At 43.8% G+C, this 14,520-nt stretch overlaps 1 protein-coding gene across 2 annotated transcripts in view; it reads left to right on the top strand.

Moving 5' to 3' along the window:
* Positions 1 to 14,520, top strand: part of LKAAEAR1 (LKAAEAR motif containing 1) — a 324,572-nt gene that overhangs the window by 299,104 nt on the left and 10,948 nt on the right. Inside the window, exons 1-2 of one of the 2 annotated variants that reach the window (XM_089513590.1) lie at positions 8,320 to 8,339; positions 9,612 to 9,711. The gene's annotated coding sequence lies outside the window, so the exon portion shown is untranslated. Of the gene's footprint in view, positions 1 to 8,319; positions 8,340 to 9,611; positions 9,712 to 14,520 lie in introns of those variants that run through there. The other variant, XM_089513589.1, reaches the window with a different exon arrangement.

Below are 14,520 nucleotides of genomic sequence, written 5' to 3'. Positions count from 1 at the left end.
AAGGATGCCAAGGGCCCAGGGTTCAAATTCCCACTCAGCCATGGAAAACCACTGGATGATTATGGGCAAGTCATAATTGCTGCATGATGATCCAGACTAGCAGTGATTGTGTTAATTATGTTGTTGTTGTATGCTTTTGTTTCCAATTTATGGCAACCAATTTATGGCAAGTGAAGTTTTCTTGGCAAAATTTGTTCAGAGGGGTTTGCCATTGCCTTCTTATGAGGCTGACAAATTATGACTTGCCCATAGTCATCCAGTTGGTTTCCAAGGCTGAGTGGGAATTCGAATCCTGGACTCTTGGCATCTTAGTCCAACATGCACCAACACTAAAGGCCTTCTAAAACTACCAATCTCAGGATTCTGTAGGATGGAACTACTTTAAGTGCTGTCAAACTGCATTATTTCTATAGTGTAGATGCAACAACCAATGTCATCCAATGGGTTCCTATGGCTGAGCAGGAATACAAGTTCTGGTCTTCCAGAGTCCTAATCCAGCACTTAGACCACTATTATTGTTGTTGGAAACCAAATTTGCAATATATCTTGAGGCCCATATATTTCCTGTGATGCTTTACATTACAATATAAATTTATTATTGGGGAAAGGGGGTTACAATGCCCAGTACAAACATTATCTCAATATACTGAATATTCATTTATGAGCAAAAAGTGTACAAATTAAAACTCCTCTATTTCAGTACAGGAATAAATATGAAGCAAGATCTATTCCAGGAAATGTTTAAGCCTGGTTACTACATGTCCATGGTTTCAAGCTTTTAACACAAAGTGCATGTTGAAAAACATCAGCCTAACCACGCTGCTAAAAAGCTTTGGCTGATGTGTTTTCCATATCTCAGTGTCTGTTAAAGAGCAAGCTAGGTTGGATTGTTGAGGATTTCTATTTTTCTTCCTTGTCAATTGACTTTCTAATGCCATAGATAGATGAATAGATAGACAGACAGACAGGTGTCAAAAGAGTACAAATCTTCCTCTTTTCTCCATTAGGGTGACCATGTGTGGCCACCAGGGGTGATTTTGTTGGTCCCAAAACCTCCAAAACTGATCTTTCTCTGCCTCCCAAAGGAGGGTAAATTGATGCCATGAATGCAAAAGTGTAGCCTTCAAATAGGTTCCTGGGCCTCTCTGTACTATTGGATATCAAAAGAAATAGCTACATTTGAGAACCAGAAGTGGACTGCCAACTATTTTTCAGTAGCTCATGGGCCTCAGCAACTGGCCTCCTGGACCTGGCACAGTTGCCCTCTGGGTGACCTTGGCAATTCCCAACCCCAGAGAAATGCAGTGGTAAATCCATTCTGAACAAATCTTGCCAAGAAACCCCCATGATAGTGTTGCCTTAGGGTTGCCATAAGTCAGAAATGACTTGAAGGCACACAACAACAACAACCTTAAGTCAAACAGTGGAGTGGAGGATGGAGGATCTTAGAGATATGACATCCATAGGGTCACCATAAGTTTGAGACAACTTAAGGGCAGTAGTTAGCAATATTGGTTGGCCCAAATAAAAGCAATACCACAAGATAGATTTTAGATTTTGTTAGATTTTTTGTTTTATGCCCAACATGACTACTCCTGAAATGTTTCCTCTGGATACAGTAGCCCTCACCAGCAATCTAGAAAATCCAACTACTGAGAACATGATCTCTTTACTGGCTTAAGGGCAGCCTTTCCCCGCAAACGTTTTCACAGTCACTTGTGTCTCAGCACTCTGGCCTCCTGTCCCAAACCCTTTGGTTTCTTGTAAACAAGGAAATAAATCATGCCATTAAATGGGGAGGCAAAATTCATCCCTTCTGCTATGCCAGGAATGAATGAAATTGCTTGAGAATCTCACAGGACACTCAGCTAATGGGCTGGAATGTAAAGAATGTTCTTCAGTGGATACATTCTCCTTTTGAAAGGAAAGGAAGAAAGAGATGCTAGCTGCATCTATCATTGGCCGTTATTTGATCAGTAATGTCAACTCTGGTGAGGTTGCTCAACTGTAGAATCATAGAATCGTAGAGTTGGAAAAGATTGCAAGGGCCATCCAGTCCAACCCCTGCCATGCAGGAAATCTAAATCAAAGCATCCCCAAGCTAGTCTGAAAGTGCCAAACTCAATTACTTGAAGCTCAGGGAAGGACAGATGAGACAATTGGAGTTCCATGTTCTTTAGGTTTACAATAATCGACACTTAGGGGAAAAAATTTGGGACTATAGCTCCTAGAATCCCCCAGCCATCACAGTGAGGGTTTTCTGAATATAATGGTAATACTGAATAGAATTTCCCTCTGGCTGCTGCCATGCTGCAGAATTGATGCAATTTGACACCACTTGAGCTTTCTTGGTGCTATCCTATTCAATCCTGGACTGGTCCACTCTAAATTGGGCCCAGATCAAAACTGAGAGCTATCTGCACAACTGTAATTCTTATAGGTCTTCAGTATTTCTGTTGCTTTTTTAACTTCCTTCCCTTCAAAATTACTTTCCTCTCCCTTTACATATTTCTACCTCTATTTATCATTGATGCACGCAGTCCTTGGCATTTAGCAGTGGCCCTTCTAAGTAGTATTAAGAAGTATGCGATTGTGAAGCCTAATGTAGAAATGGGACTCCGTGGGTGTATTTGGCTTTATGGAAAACAAGGACCTCTCCAGCAGCCTATTTGAAAGCCATTTTCTTCTCTTACTGTCCTCCACTTCTTTCCACAGTCTCATCTGTTTTATTATGAAAACACGCTCTAGCTGATCTTCCATATATATATATATATATATATATATATGAAGCCAATTTCACTGGGGCCTGGAAAGCTAAATTGAAAAGAAAAAAATAACTTGTCATTGAACAGCCTTTTCATTTTTAAGGCAAACGCTAACTACTTAGAAATTATAGAGTAATGATATGGATGGCAACAGTAAAAGGTTGTTCATACCTTTCAGGTAGTAGTAGAGATCTTCTTATACCAATTAGTGCAACTTTGGGCATGAATGCTTGGACAAGAGTGTATTTTTAACTTACTTCCAAATGCCTCACATCATATTAACCCTTGCACTTTGGGCAGAGCTTGGAGAATTTACTTTTTGGACTACAGCTCCCAGAATCTCCTAGTCAATAGCTATGGTAGCTGGAGTAGCTCCAGGAGTCATGATCCAAAAACTAATGTTTCCAGGCCTTGCTGTGGTGGGTGCCAGACTGCAGAATCAATGGAGTTTGATGCAATGTTAACTATCATGGCTTCATCCTATGAAATCTGGGATTTGTAGTTTGTTGTGGCACCTGAGCTCTCTAATTGAGAAGGCTAAATATCTCACAAGACTACAAATCCCAGTATTCCACAGCACTGAGCCATGGCAGTTAAAGCAGTGTCCAACCGAGTTAATTCTGCACTTTGGGTCTTTTCATTAGTTAGACAGTGCACTCTAGATTTCCTAAGGAAAATACACTTGATATAAAAGACCTGTGGCAGCCACAAATTTGTAAGTTACTTTTAAAAGCAGATCATTGCAATTACAGTTCCAGGTTCCTCAAAGAGGTTACCATTTGCTGTTGTTGTTATGTGTCTTAGGCGGAATACAGACCGCCCCTTTTGGGGAGGCCTGCACCCACCCCTTTCCCCGATAGATCGGGGCTCAGCTGCCACAGCGGCAGCCCCGAGACCCCAATCCACCACTTTTCCAGGCCGCTTCCCTGCGGCCTGGAAAGGGGTGTCCTTTGGGCTTCAAGCCCCAAGGACACCCCAACAGCGGCAGGGAAAGGGAGAAAGAGGCCACTCGTCCCCTTTCTCTTTGTATCGTTGGTGCAGTCGTTTAAAGGCCAGCGATACGTGCAGCCAAAGGAGCTCCGAAACATAGTTCCTTCTGGCACTGCTGAAAGGGCGCTACAAGGACCCTTCAGTGGCACCAAGACGTCAAGTCTGTGCCACCCCATTTGGAGGCGGTGCAGCCATGACGTCATAATGGCAGCGCCCATGTAGAAAGGGTGCCGCCATTACAACGCCGCAGCAACATACTAAGCTTGCGGGGCGTCTGGAAAGGACGCCCTGAGGCAACCTTAGTATGTGTGCAGGCCGGTGCTTTGTGCCGGTCTGTACAGCACCTTAGGTTCCTTTCCAACTTATGGTATACTAAGGTAAACCTATCATGGGGTTTTCTTGGCAAGTTTCTTCATAGGGGATTTGCTATTTCTATCATCTCAGGTTGAAAGAGTGTGACTGCTAAAGGGCACTCAATGGGTTTCCATGACTGAGCTGGGAGTCAAACCCTAGTCTCCAGTGTCATAGTCCAATGCTCAAACCACTACACCACACTACTTAGGGCTGCCAAAAAATAAGTCTTTGTGTTTCTATTTCTCAAAATAATTGACTAAAATGCATACATTTTAAATTGCTTTTCTTAAAAACAAATAAATAGCACGTAGTTTCTAGCCATGGTACAAAACACACTTTAATATCACTCACATCATCAATATCATAATCATCAACTTGACATGAGTGTATATGCGCTAACAGTTGGACCTTGTGATATTCTTCCTCCACTATTTAGCAAGGCTATATCTCTGTAATTAAAAAAGTATCTAAGAAGTTATATTGTTACATTGCAAAAAAAAAAAAGTGACATTATCCTTATGAAGTTATAATCCTACAAGGGCAAGAGAGAGTGTCACATCCAGTATACCTCTGCTACCTTTCCTCCCTCATACAACTAACCTCCAGATCTCATTAGAAATCCAGGAGGTAAGGTCATCTCTATTCAGAGGGTGAAAATAATTCAGTAGAAACCCGGGTCGAATCTCTGTTGTTCACACGCATCCTAAATGTTCCTGGTTAAATTGGGAGGGGGGGGGGTGTTAACAAAAACCCCATTTAATCCAGGATAATCAATATCAGGATTTTTCCAGAGTTCTTTTTAAAGATTTGTATCATCGACAGTGTGAATAACTGATGCTAATAAACATGAATAGACTGGATAAAACTCTGCATGCCTTGAATGTATTCTGAAGGCAACCAAACTTGCAGAGATGCACATCAATGCAGTTCCATGGAGATTTGACCCAGGTTCTTCCTGAACAAACGCGGAATGCGTGTGAGATTATTGGCACCATCGCACTGGAAAAAAAATGACATCTGAATGATCCCATGATTCCAGCTGCACAAACATAGTTGGATGCTGCCCTGGTGCCCCAGATCAATATTGGTCATTGCAGGTTGCATGCAGAAATTATTGTACAAGGAGGTAGAGTTGCACAATCACCATCAAGAAAACCCCATGATAGGTTTGCCTTAGAGTTGCCGTAAATCAGAAATGACTTGAAGGCAAAAAAAACCCCAATCAGAATACCAGATCCTTGATACGCAGTTCTAGAGGGGAGGGCTTCTCTATAATGGCTCCAGTATACAGAACTCCTTTCCTCATGAAGTATACAAAACTCCTTTCCTCGTGCTGCTCTTTTCCAGCAGATTTTTGGATTTCCTGCCTTCAGTCTAGCTTCTCTGTTAATGGTCAAAATACCATGGGTTTCTTACACATGTGTACATTCCCCTACAGAAGCAGTTGGCCATTTGGGCTCAATAAGGAATGTCTGCATGATTTATGATTGTGGAAGCAGAGTTGTATGCATGCAGTTCCATTGTGCAAGCAGATGTGATGAAGAAGTATGGGCATGCATATAGGGTTGCCATAAGTCAGGACCTGCCAACCGGGACAAATGTAGGACAAATTTTTCTAATGTAGGACATGTTTTTTTTAAAAATTGAGGACACGTGAAAAAATTGATGGGTTTTTTTTAAATGTTAATATAAATGCCTGTTTCTTAGGCATGATCAAAATGGAGGACATTTGGGCATTATTTCTAGACAGATCGCAGAAATGGACTTCCCTTTCTGGCAAAACACCCCCAACCTCCATTCCAAAACACACACAACAGCACATTTGGGCATTTCACATGGCTTTACTGAACATGGCCTCTTGCATCAGAGGCTTATTCCATAACCAAACCCCTTGGGTTTAACACTTAGCATGGTTTAACATGGCTATGCATATTGAACATGTCAAGGTGGTTTCACCGTTCTTGCACCATGTGTACTTCTCAGAAGTGTGTGTCAAGGGGCTTTGGTTTTTCTTCACTGCGCATGAGTTTATAAAAATCACAGCAATTTACATTGACCATGCCTCAGAACCAAAACCACACAGAAAAGGCACTTTGGAAAGTCACACTCTCTCGGCTTCTGAAACAGTGCATGCATGCCTCTCAAGCTAACCCACTCATATCATCTTCATCATCATCATCACCACCACACTATCACTGTCAAAGTAAGGGAGACTTGTTAGCATTAAAAGCACCCCCAAAAAACTCACCTTGAGGCCTCTCTGGCCACTCTCTCACCACCTCCTTCCCCTCCTCCTTTTCCTCCCCCTCCTCCTCCTTCTCCCCCTCCTCCATTCGCCTGGGGGCTGGGGCGGACAGGGCGGAGGAGGAGGGTGGCAAGCGGTTTCGCGCAAGGCGGGGAGGGTGGCGTGCGGCTGCGCGCAGGAGGCAAACCACCTCCAGCTTCGCCTCCTCCACGCGGCCGTGCGGCCTGGGGAAGAGGGGGCGGAGGAGGAGGAGGTGAGTAGCACGGCCGTGTGGGGAGGCAAAGGCGGACGGAGCCAGCACCTCTTGCGTGCGGGCGTGCCATCCTCCCCGTGCAGCCGCGCCACCTTCCCCTGCCTCCTCCGCCCCCTCTTCTCCTCCTCCCCGCTCGCCTGTGCACAAGAGGCACTGACTCCGTCCGTCTTCGCCTCCTCCATGCGGGTGGGTGCGAAGCCGGGGGCGGAGGAGGAGGGTGGTGCGGGTGCGCAGGGAGGCGCCTCCTCCGCCCCAAGCAGGCCTTGCTGCCCTCCTCTTCCTCCCCACATCCCCTAGGAGGAGGAGGAGGAGGGCAGCGAGGCCCTGCAGGCCGCAGCAATTCGGCTGCAACCAGGGGGGTCCTGGTTTTTGGGCTGCACCCGTGCCGGGAGGGACCCGGGGCCCCCAAAATCGGGAAATTCACGGGTGCAGCCGGGTTATGGCAACCCTACATGCATAGGACATGCATACATTCCACATTTGATTGTGCATTTGGCTGCACAATCAGGTGTTCTTTCATTTAACACAAGGGTTGCACAGCACAATCAATGCATAATTACACATGGGGAGATTTATGTCATGAAGCGCCGATGTAGCCTCTTGGGCACAGTGTTTTATTGCTGCATTATTTGATATTGAATTTTGTGACTTATATTTTAAGTGTCATCGACTGATGTAAAGCATGTTTATTTATTTTTTGTTAAGCACCAGTCTGGTCATCTTCAGTTGGAGTGGAGAAAGCAGGTTACATTATAGAGAGGGAACATTGCTATTCAGTTGGTTTATTCAGTAATTATGGGGTGTGTGTCTGTGTGTGTTTGGGTATTTTGTTTTGAAATTTTGCTCAAGAATCCCCCATATTTCAGCTGCCATCTCTGATGTCTCCCCTTTCTCTTTGCTTCTCTTCATCTGCCTGTCCTGCTGTTGGGCAGAATGAGACTCTCTTTTCCTGTAGCTTACATCCATTGTTCCAGGTCCTTTTCTCTGGAGCAGCACAAAATACAGTAAGCTTGTTCCATCCTCAATAAGACATTCCTTCAAATATTTAAACAGGGCTATCATATCACTTCTTAACCTTCCCTTCTCCAGGCTAAACATACTGTACCTAGTTCCCTAAGTCTCTCCTCATAGGGCATGGTTTCCAGACCCTCCTTTGGACACAGTCCAGCTTCACAACATCATTTTTGACTTGTGGTGCCCAGAACTGGACACAGTATTCCAGGTGGTCTGACCAAAGCAGAACAGAGTGGCAGTATTACTTCCCTTGATCTAGACAGTATACTTCTATTGATGCAACAGAGGATCACATTGGCTTTTTCAGCTGTTGCATCACACAATTGACTCATGTTCAATTTGTGGTCTACTAGGAGGACTCCTAGATCCCTTTCACATGTACAGTTCTCAAGCCAGGTGCTCCCTATCCTGTATCAAGCTGCTTTAATTCTGCAGCTTGCAACTGAACTCCCATTTGCAATAGAGTTCATCAGCCGCAGGGAGCAAAATGTCTCAGGATCTGTCTGTTTCCTCAGAGGTCCTGCTGTTTGGGGTGTGTGTGTGTGTGTGAAGTAGCCACTGCACAGTCTGGAAGGAAGCAGTGGGGGCCTCCTGGCCATTGTCTTGAGTTGCCTGGCAGCTGGGTTCCTATGGAGATGTTTGTACACTTAAGGCTCTGGGTCCAAAAAACAGGCTGGGACAGGCTCTGAGAGAGGCAGATGAGGATGCTGGCTGGCCGGTGAGGAGAGGATGGGCTGCAGGGAAAGAGAGAGGGATATGGGAAGGGAATTTTAAGAAAATGGGGGGGGGGGGACTTCATTCAAGCCTCTGTCCTATCCCCCTCCTGTTCCTCCACTTTTGTTTTTTATTTAGCCAATATATTTTGGCAGACAAGAAATCCAAATGACAAAGTTTACCTGCTGCTCATTAAACTGAGGCTGCACTTGCACTGTAGAAATGATGCACTTTAATACCATTTTAACTTACATGGTGCAATGCTATAGAATTCTGAGATATGTAGTTTTGAGAGCTTTGTTGTTAACCACACCCTCGAGTGAATTTCAAACCATGGCAACCTGTGGATGAGACATTTCAGAGACTACCTGTCCTCTGCTGTTTTGTTCAGGTCATACAAATTCATACCTATGAGCTCCTTTATGGGTGTCCATCCATCTAGCATTCAGCCTTCCTCTCTTTCTATATCCCTCCACATTTCCTAGCATTATTGTTTTTTCCAATGAATCGTGCCTTTGAATGATGTGGCTAAAGTAAGATAGCTTCAATTTAGCACAAGTTTAAAAGGTTTTTAATGTTTATTTCAAATTTGTTAACATTTGGTTTTTATTGTTGGTTGGTTTGGAGAGTTTAAATCATTTTGCATATATTAAAAAAAACAGAAATACCACACCACACTACCCAAAAAATACATATTTGTATCGCTGCAGTATTGTCACGGGTTATTTTTATATTATTGTTTCTTTCCCTTGTTATAGAATCATAGAATCATAGAGTTGAAAGAGACCACATTTTCCTTTGTCATGGTGCATGAAGACAATGCAATACTGGCATTCTGAAATCCACAGTTCCAGAAAGAGTTCAAACACAGTAGCTCACAAAGGATATTGGAATGCTGGGTGATAATGGAGCAGAACCAATAATGCTGAGGAGGAACAGGACCTTTGTGATGCTCTATTCAAGCTGTGCTTAGAGTTGGCTCCCCCTGTATGGATCTGATGTCAGTGGTGCATCAATCTGAAGCTTATTCTGAACTTTAAAAGGGGCAATCCAAGATGCTGAAGCTATGTTAGAGATGGCGGTCAGCACTTTGAGTATCTCCTTTAAAGTATGGACTAAAGTAGATTCATTGCCCCACTGACATTGGTGTCACCTGCCTCCACTGTAAGAACCTTTGTGGCCACTCAGAGCATTTCTTCCTGTTCTCAAGACACAGTCCTGACTTAAGAAGACTAAATTTGGTCTTCCTCTCTCCATCTCTCTTTTTAACTAACAGGGAAACAACAATCTTATCTTGGATGCTAAGAACCTGCTAACAAAGTCTCAGACCATTTTCTTAACAAGATAGCTGAAAACCTTAGCAAATTTCCCCAAAGGTAAGTTGTCTCCCAGGCCCAGCCAGGCCTTGGACAAGGTTTAAAAATGTAGGACCTTTTTTTTTTTTTTTTAATTTCCTGGGCAGTGGTTGGTGGCTTCTCTGTCAGTGGGGTGATACGTTTGCTCTGTGTTTAAAGTCTAAACTTTAGAAGGGTGGCCCAAGGGGCTGAGCTCTATCCCCACAGTAGGTTCAGCACCTTGGATTAACCTTTAAATTCAAACCAAAGCCTCAAGTGGACCTACCTCTACTTACATGACCACTATCAGTCACCCCTGCACTTACATGCCACACTACATCACCATTTTAAGGTGGGCAGCTCTTCAGCTGTTTCATGGTGTGCCTTGATCCACAGTCAAAAAAATTTCTCTCCATGCCCTGCAAAATGTCTCCCACAAAGAACTTCAGGTAGAGGTGATGTTAAAAGCTAGAAGAAGCCTACTTCTGATTTTTGGAGCCTTGCTTGCTGGTGGGAGAAGGCAGGAAACATCTTCCTCCTTGCATCCCAATCATCGGCAGCTCAACAGACCTCCCTTGATCAGTGTGGCTACTGGATGTTTAGGTGGGCTTGAGGGGTATTTGCACTTGTAGCAATAGTGCCAAGATTATTGTGACTATATAGCCTTGGTATCTGCTGGGGTTTGGTACCAGGATCCCTCTGTGGATACCAAAATCCATGGATGCTCAAGTCCCATTAAATATAATGGCACAATAAAATGGGGTCCATTATATAAAATGGGGAGAGACAACATGGCATAGTGGTTTGAGCACAGGATCATGACTCTGGAGATGAGGGTGTGAAACCCAGCTTGGCCATAGAAACCCACTGGGTGATCTTAGGCAAGTCACACTCTCTCAGCCTCAGAGGATGGCAATGGCAAACTCCCTCTGAAGAAACCTATCAAGAAAAGCCCATTATAGGTTTGCCTTAGTGTTGCCGTAAGTTGCAGACAACTTGAAGACATATAACAACAGCAACAGCAAACAGCATATAAAATGGCAAAAACAAGATTTACTATTTGGAATTTATAATTTTTTTAAAAAATGTTTTCAAACCATGGACGACTGATTATCTGAATAAAGAATCTGTGGATATGGGGGCTGACTGTATAACAGAATACGGGGCAATTATTGGTTTATAATGCTAGCTGATGAATCTGTGTCTGCAATACACAATGCCAGGCATGGACATTATTTTCTAAGACGCCCAATACATTTCAGCCTTTGAATGTGCCTTAAAGCTTCTTCAATGGGGCACTTCAAATCAATGTTACAGAAATGTCTGAGCCAAGAAACTCCTTTTTCTTCATAGATTTCATTAGATGCTTTTCATTAGTTGCTCTCTTTTTTGCAATCGAAAGCAGAAAAACAGGTGTTGGTTGAACAGCCCACAATCCTATTAAGGGTTTGTAAAGCCCTCTGAGAGCCAAACCTGATCTGAATTATAGCTCATATTTTAAAAGAGCTAACAAAGATGCTGGATATGTCTAGGGCATGTGGCTCAGCCTCTTGCAAAACTCCCTTAAAATGTGGATTTGCCAACTCATGGATGTGGAAGCTTCTAAAGCAGATGGATGGTGAGAGATTATTATTAGAATGAAATGCCTTTTAGAGTCTTTACTCCAGTCACAGTGGAGGGGCCCATCTTAGGATGGTGAGTTATTTAGTTTTTTATCATTTTTAATCCTTACATCAAACAGAAACAAACAAACAGACAAACTGTCTGAAATTTGGAACTTTAAATAGTCTTTGCCTAATAAATTGTTTTTGCTTGGCACTGCTTTTTTTTGTTTGTGTGAAGTGTACTAATTAATTCCTTTTATTTATCTGAAAGCGTTTATAAACTGCCTTTTCTCCTGGAAGCTCAAAGCAGCTAACAACAGAAATCATGCAGGCAATGGTTTTAAAGCTCCTAAAGCAAAAACCATGAAAGCTGGGATGGTATAGTGGTTTGACTTTTGTACTAGGATGGCAGGAGACCAGAGTTCGAATCCTTGTTCCTCCATGGAAACCCACTGGATGTCCTTGAGCAAATCATACTTCTCAGCCTTAGAGGAAGGCAATGGCAAAATTCCTCTGAATAAACCAAAGCCAACATGGTGCTTTGAGGATTAGACTCTAGGAATTGTTGCTATGTGCCTTCAAGTCATTTACAATTTACAGAGACTCTAAAACAAAGCTATCGCAGGGTTTTCTTAGTAATATTTGTTCAGAGGCAGGTTGCTATTGGTTAAGGCTGAGAGTGAGTGATCTACCCAAGGTCACCCAGTGGGTTTTCATGGCTGAGCAGGGATTCGAACCCTGGTCTCCCAGAGTCCTAGCCTCAGCTCTCAAACCACTACGCCACACTGGCTCTCTGGACTCACACCAGGTTACAAACCCCTGCCTAGCCATGCAAACCCACTGGGTGACCTTGGGCAAGTCATACTCTCTCGGTGTCAGAGAAAGGCTAGGGCAAGCTGCCTTTGAACAAATTTTGCAATGAAAACCCCATGACAGGCTCATCATAATTCAAAGTCATCCTGAAGACACACAACTACCCCTACTAGTAGTAAAACAAATCTCACTAAATGAAAACAGCAGCAGTGTGACAAAGCTACAGCAGCAGTCCAAATAATTAAAATACCCAAAAGACAGAGACAAATTAAAGCATCACATTTAACATGATGTATCAGATACATTCCTAAAAGGGAAGATCTTCACCAGCTTCCGGAATGATATTAGTGAGGAAATGAGATGTGTCTCCTGGGAAAAGGAATTCCTTAAATGTATGTCTCTTGATAACATCCTTCTCTTGACAGCTTAGAAACAAAGATAAAATGCAATAAAGAGGCAATAGAAGCAACCACAGTCTAACCATTTCCAGCAAAGGGGAGAATGAAATCAGATGACTGAAATATTTCACAACACATGAGTGAAATTCATGCTTTAACAGCCACTTTGACCTAAAGCAGAGCCTAAACATTTGCTTTTGTGGGCTCTAGCCCCCAGAATCCTCTGGACAGCATAGCCAGTGGCCATGTGACTGGGAGATTCTGGGAATTGGAGACCACAAACAGTACTTTTCCAAACTCTGAACTCAGGGTGAAGGACTGGGCAACTTGTGGTCTATCAAATGTTGTTGGATTGCAACCCCCAACATGTTAAGGTGCCAAAATGAATAGATTGTGGGAATTTCAGTCCATTGTTTAAAGAAAAGGCCATAGCTTGCCTACTATGTAGCCAGTACTTTCCATGTCAAGGATGCAGTAAATTTGTTCTAAATTTTATGCCAGGTTCTAAAGGTGCTGCCGAGAGGAATAGAATTCAACACCCTATACAGCATAATTGAAGTTTGTATTGAAACCCAGAGTGGACTCACTACATACCTAACTTTGAGCACACTAGATTCCACAGCCCTGATCAAAATGTATGGGATAGTTTCCAAGGCTTTGAGCCTTTGCAAATCTCCACAGTGCAAAGAAAGTCCTTCGCTACGCCTTTCCTTGTGCCTCTCTATGTTTTTCCCCTGGACCTTCTCAGGGACTGCCCTTAGGCATCAGAAAACCCTTAAAAGAAACCCCTGCTGTGGATCTTAGGGACAAGGAGGCTTGGGTGGGGAGATGTAGTCTGAATCCCTTATTGTTGTTGGCCAGAATCCTCTATCATGGTCTATGTTTATAGACCATGCCTATTTAGCTACATAGCAGATGTGCTAAGAAATCCTGTTAGCAAATTGAGAAGAAGCATAATGGGACACCAGCAAGCATGTCCCAATATGCATTGGGCTCTACTAATGCTAATCAAAACTCCCTAGCTGGCGTCTGAATGCACAATGATCCTGAAACTCATCGGTCCTGTTATCTATTGTTTCCATTGTGCATCAGTCCCAGTACACATTGGCCATCACTTTGCCATAGTAATGTAACAGAAACTATTTAGTAACAGAACAGCAGCCCTTTAGAGGATACACACAACACAGAACTGGCCAATTTTAATTCCTGCAGATGAAATTAGAGATACATCCAGGGTTCTAGCTGTCATTATAATATTTATATCCTGCCTTTTTTCCCAGTTCAGGATTCATAAATTCAAAAACATTTATTGTCGACCCTCTGTATCCATGGATTCTTTAGCTACAGATTCAATCATCCCCAGCTTGAAAATATCTGAAGAAAATATAAAATCCAAAAAACAAAACTTGGGTGCTTTACAGACTGCCCGTTTGGGGCGGCCTGTAGGCGCTGCTTTTCCCGCTGGATCGGGGCCTCAGCTTCCAGTGCGGCAGCCTCTGAGGCCCCGATCCGCCTCTTTCCAGGCCGCGGGGAAGCGACAAAAGGCCGCTTCCCTGCGGCCTGGAAAGGGGTGTCCTTGGGTCTTCATGCCCCAAGGACACCCGATGGCAGCAGGGAGGAGGAGAAAGGGGCCGCTCTCCCTTGCGTCGCTGGCTCAGCTATCTAAAGGCTGCACTAGCGACACAAATCGCGGAAGGAGCTCCATTTCGGAGCTCCTTCTCACGCCATGGAAAGAGCACTCTATGCTCCCTCGCGCGACGTCACGTCTGCACCGCCCCATTTGGAGGCAGCACGTTCGTGATGTCGTAATGGCGGCCCCCGTGTGGAACGGGCGCCTCCATTTTGTACGTCCTGGGGACGTACTAAGGTTAGGTGCATGTGTAAGGCATGCACTTTGCCTAACCCTAGTACGTCCCCAGGACGTACTTTACGCCCGTCTATAACGGGCCTTGATTTTGCCATTTTATATAAGGGACACCACTTCACTATGCCATTGTATTTAATGAGATGTGAGCATCCACAGATTTTGATATCCC

The sequence above is a fragment of the Sceloporus occidentalis genome, unplaced genomic scaffold, assembly GCF_023333645.1.
Source record: "Sceloporus occidentalis isolate IW3139 unplaced genomic scaffold, rSceOcc1.0.p SCAF_3, whole genome shotgun sequence".
NCBI lineage: Eukaryota > Metazoa > Chordata > Lepidosauria > Squamata > Phrynosomatidae > Sceloporus > Sceloporus occidentalis.
This window is presented reverse-complemented; position numbering and strand designations above follow the sequence as displayed.